The following is a 5347-nucleotide window of genomic DNA, read 5'->3' as shown; positions in this document are numbered from 1 at the left end:
GCCGGGGACCACAGCCAATGGGAGCTGGAGGGGTGGTGCCTGTGGGTGAGAGCAACACGTGGAGCCTCCTGGCCACCCCCACCTAGGAGCCAGACCTGCTGGCTGCTTCTGGGGTGCATCGCGGAGCCAGCACAGGCAGAAAGCCTGTCTTATCCCTGCTGCACTGCTGACCAGGAGTGGCCTGAGGTAAGACCGTGCCCACGCCCCAACCTCCTGCCCCAGCCCTGAGCCCCCCCAAACTTGGAGCCCCTCCTGCACCCCAAACCCCTTATCCCCAGCCACACCCCAGAGCCTGCACCCCCATCCCAGAACTCGTACCCGAACCTACACACCAACCCCCTGCCTCCATATCCCTTGGCCCCATCCCCCAGCCTGAAGCCCCCTCCTGCACCCCAAACCCGTCATCCCTGGCCCCAGCCCAGAGCCCATACCCCCTCCCACACCCCAATCCCCTGACTCAACCTGCAAGCCCCCTCCCACATTCTGAATCCCTTGGCCCCACCCCCAGCCTGTAGCCTCCTCCTGCACCCCAACCCCCTCATCCCCAGCCCCATCCCATAGCCCACCGCCCCAGCTGGAGCCCTCCCACACCCCAACTTTCTGCCCCTGCGCGGAGACCCCTCCTGCATCCTGAACCCCTCATTTCTGGCCCCACGCCAGAGCCTGCAACCCCAGTTAGAGCCCTCACCCCCCAACCTCCTGCCCCAGCCCAGTGAAAGTGAGTGAGGGTGTGGGAGAGTGAGCCACCAAGGGAGAGGGAATGTAGTGAGTGGGGCCTCAGAGAAGGGGTGGGGTGGGGCCTCGGGGAAGGAGCAGGGCTAGGATTTCGGTTTTGTGTGATTAGAAAGTTGGCAACCCTAGGGGGAGATGGAGAGGAGCTAGTCTTGCTACAGCTGCTCCCTGCTGGTAGTGAAGATAAAGCCTCTAGAGGCCCTTCGGTACAGAACTACCTGTACCAGTGGAAGGCATAGCACAGCCTTGTCACCTCCCATAGGGGCACTTTGCAGGTAGGCCCTCTGCTGTAATACTGAAGCTTTCTTTAGTGTGAAGATTTTTGTGAGGAAAAATCCCCCAACACTTTCTCCTAAGAGGTTTATTAGGCCATGTCTACACTAGCCAGCTTACAGCAGTACAGCTCTACCGATGCAGCTGTGCCACTGGAAGATCACTCATATAGCTGCTCTATGCTGACGGGCGAGAACTCTCCCATTGATATAATAAAACCACCTCAACAAGCGTGGTAGCTATGCCACCGGGAGAAGCTATCCCGCTGACACGGCACTGTGCACACTGCCACTTATGCTGGTGAAACGTATGTAGCTCCGGGGTGTGATTTTTCATACCCCTGAGCAACATAAGTTTTGCCGACATAAATGGTAATGTAGACATGGCTCATATTTATGACCCCCACCATTAAACTGACCCCATCTAAAATCCTGACGACGGCTTGTACATGGTTTGGGGTAACTAAAGAGTGGTCAATTGAGTTCTACAGTGTGGCTTGCAGCCACTCTCATTCATTTAATACAGAGGCACACCTAGTCTTCGCATGAGGGACCATCATGAGGAAACATATTTATTTTATTTGGGCTGAAGTTCTGAAATAAGTGGAGGTGAAGATATGCATAGCAGCTCACTGAAGTGTATCCAAGGGTCCACTTTGAAGGAGGAAATTTAAGGTGCCATCTTCCTGATCTGATTTCATAAATACTGTAACATTATTTTAAGGTAATGGCACTAAAAATAAAATAACATTTTGTGACTTGAGTATTTTCTTTGAGAAATACGTAGCAGATCTTTCACAACCAATGATTTGTAGGAAAGTACTCGGAAGATAACAGAAAGGAGAAAAACTTGAGTAGAGCTGAGCGGAAACAGATTTTTTTGGTTTGTTGGAAATTTCAAAAAATCAGGGGGAAAATTGGTGTTCTGGCCTAAATTAAAATTTTCAAAAATTTCAAAAAATAAAAAGTAAAAAAAAATTATGTTTTGGGTTAACAAAATATTTTGTTTTGATTTCAACCATTTTTACATATTTTTTTATTAAAATAAAGGAAATTTTAAATGAAAATTAATTTCAAACTAAACATTTTAAATGTTTCTTTTTGAAAATGTCAGAATGGAACATTTTGATTTTTTTCAGATTTTGTTTTGTTTTCTAAATGAACAGCTTGGAGAAACAGACAATTCACAAATTATTGTGGTGTCACCAAATCTGCATTTTTTGTTGAAAAAAATTTTTGGCTGAAAATTTCCCCCCAGCTCTACTTACAAGGATATTTTTCTATAATTGCACAAGTAATTCCCAGTTATATTAATAGAAGATCAGTGCAGTATTAATAGTACAGAACTAAACCCTGTGGGTGTCATATTTATATATATGAAAACATTATAGTAAAAGACAGTGAGAAAGAATAGGAATGGTTATTTTTTGTAATTGGCAGAAATAACAATGAACAGGGAATTGGGGCTCTGGACTCCTGGGTTCTGTTAATAAATGCAATGAAGCCATGTAGCCTTAGAAAGTCATTTAACCTTGTGGAACTTCATTTTCCCGGTCTATAAAGTGGGGGTAATGAGATGTCTCTACTCAACAGAGCTGCTGTAAGACTTGATATTTGTAAAGTGTTTTTGACAGTATAGCAAGAGAAGTATAGTCTCTTAAAACATGTTATTTACAAATGAATTTATAGACATAGTATTGGCTTCCTTTTTTTCAGGTCTCCTCAGGGTTGATATTTCGGATATTTTTAGAGGTCAGACAAAAGTTTCTAGAAAAGTACAAATTTAATGGAAAATTATTGTTTATAAATTCCTTAATAATTCTTTTCTTTCTTTCTTTCTTTCTTTCTTTCTTTCTTTCTTTCTTTCTTTTTCTTGGGGGGCTAAACAGGCGCAGGACCAAGAAGGCTGTCAGCCATCTACAAAGCTTTACAATTTGAGAATATCAAGTATTTGCCTTCTGCAAGGCATTGCTTAATATCGTCTGTCAAAAGCAGTTCACCCTGTCAGTATGTCCAAACAACATGAGCCTTGAATTTCCTCAACAAGGCTGAAACTATACACAGCACTTTAAAGCAGATATATTAAATAAAGTCTGTCATGTCTCAAGCTGTGTCATTGCTAATGTATGCTTAATATTAAAAATGTATTACCCTCTTATATAGAGCTTTGATTAAGTAGATAGTGGCAGCTAGTAGTATCCTGCTCTAAAAGACTCCTCTCTTAACACGGGCAGACTCAGATCAGAGGATGGGTGAGATTGTGACTGTTTACAGAGTTGGGGTTTACAGAGTTGCCCTTTTCCCCTCCAATTTCTCATTCCCTCCTAGCATCCTCTGGGTTTCAAGTCCCTCCAAAGGAGGCAGAAAGGAAGCAGGGCCTTAGCCCAACATACCTATGCACTGGCCAGCAGATCTGGCCAGCCCTGGAAGGAAGTGCATACTTCACAGTCCTAAGGCATGTTCCTTGCCACAGCCCCTCCTGGTGCCCCCACTGGGGTGGTGTGGCTCCATGGCATCCCCAAAGCAGGGCATTGTAGCTACAGTCTTAGTGAGGTTATAATTCACAGCTGGACAAAGCCATTCATTCCTTACTTTTCCCCTGGCTGGATCTGTCAGCCTAGGCAGAACAAGGGTTCACCGAGGACAAGAAAATGCCTAGTGATTGTTTATTATGTGAATGATTGCAGGAAATGAGGGATGGCCTTTTTGTAAGTTGTTAAGGTGGGCCTAGGTTCTTCATTTCCCTTGCTGTAACCTCTCTCAAAGACCACACGACAAGGCCACCATCTTTCTATCCAGGGCCGGCTGAAGGCACCAGCAAAGGAAGCAGGTGCATGGGGCAGCCAATAGAAAGGGGCGGCAGTTCGTTTGTTGCTGGGGCGGCACGTCCAGGTCGTCGTCGTCGGCACTTCGGCGGCAGCTCAATCGGCCCGCTTGTGTCTTCAGCAGTGGGTCCTTCAGTCCCTGGCTTCCTCCTCGGTGCACTTTGGCGGCAGCTCAATTGGATTTTTCTTTTTTTTCACCGCTTGGGGTGGTAAAAAAGCTGGAGCTGGCCCTGTTTCCATCTAAGGAAAAATGGATAGGACTTCCTTCAGGCCCTGATACCACCACTCCTCAATCAGCTGAAAAGGGCACAGCTGAGCAAGGTGTATTGGTCCCTCTTCATGCCTCCTTCTACAGAGTTGAGCAGACTATCCTTGAAGCACTCTCAGCATCTGCTGTGCCAAAACCAAAACCAAACCAAACCCCCATAAAACAAACAAGCAAACACCACCACAGCCTGGTCCAGGGACTGAAAGTGTGTGCTCTTTGATAAGTAAACCACTATGTTGGCTGCACAGTCTCATTATTGCCAACTTTCACAGTTTAATAAGTCATGCAATGTGTGAGTTTATCTTAAAGCTCTAGCTGCAGGAGTCATGTTATCAATGAAAATCTCAGCTTTCATAAACAAATCAATTTAGACCCTGCTATCCTTCCAGGTTTGCAGAGAAAAGTTGTAAGGGTGAAGCTTAAAGGCTTTGGAGAAATCACAAGCCAAAAAGAAGCCTGAATTTCTCATTTTTTCTATTAACCATTTCATGGGTTTTTTTGAGTCCTGCCTCGTGTTTTTTGAATGCTTGGGGTTGGCAATACTTCAGTCTGACGCTGCAAGTAGCATGTTCTCTGGAGGACAGCTCTGTTTAGAGGCAAGATTGTGTCTGCTTTGTGGAGTTTCAGAAATGTATTTCCAAACACGAGTGCCAATTTTTAAATGAGTTTTCTTTGAACGTTTGTTCTCTTAAGTTTGTCTTCTGTTAATGCTCTAGTTAATTTCACTAACAAGAATGTTCAGCCAAACATCCAGTTCTAAACAAATACTGCAAAATATTTGTGGAAAGTGAATCTGAATTTGTATTTACTCATATTCACACAAGAACTCTGAGTTCTCATCCAATCAGAGAACAAAAACATACCATGTGATCTATGTGTCCAAGCAAAACAGTTCAATTATGAATTTTGACTTCTTAAAGTAATATCAACAGCTAACAGTTTGAAAGCAACGCACAGGCTAAAATGTGTTGGCATAAAATATTAAACAATTTCAACCAGGAAACAAATCTGAAGAAACTGTTGTCTGTTCAAAGACACTTTCCAAACAGCTAAAAGGACTAAATCTGACTAAGAAATTACTGTCTACAGTTGTCCAGATCTAATTACTGGTTAGCTAGTAGATAAAATGGAAAGCAATGTTTTTATTAATAAATAAGAAGAGCTCCTGTCAAGACACAGCAGTCTAGGGAAATATAGTTTCACTTTTGTTAATGCTAAACTATACAAGTCTGACATCTTGAATACTATGA

Source organism: Mauremys mutica, chromosome 2 (assembly GCF_020497125.1).
Source record: "Mauremys mutica isolate MM-2020 ecotype Southern chromosome 2, ASM2049712v1, whole genome shotgun sequence".
NCBI lineage: Eukaryota > Metazoa > Chordata > Testudines > Geoemydidae > Mauremys > Mauremys mutica.
The sequence above is the reverse complement of the archived record's forward strand: the minus strand, read 5'-3'. Positions refer to the sequence as shown.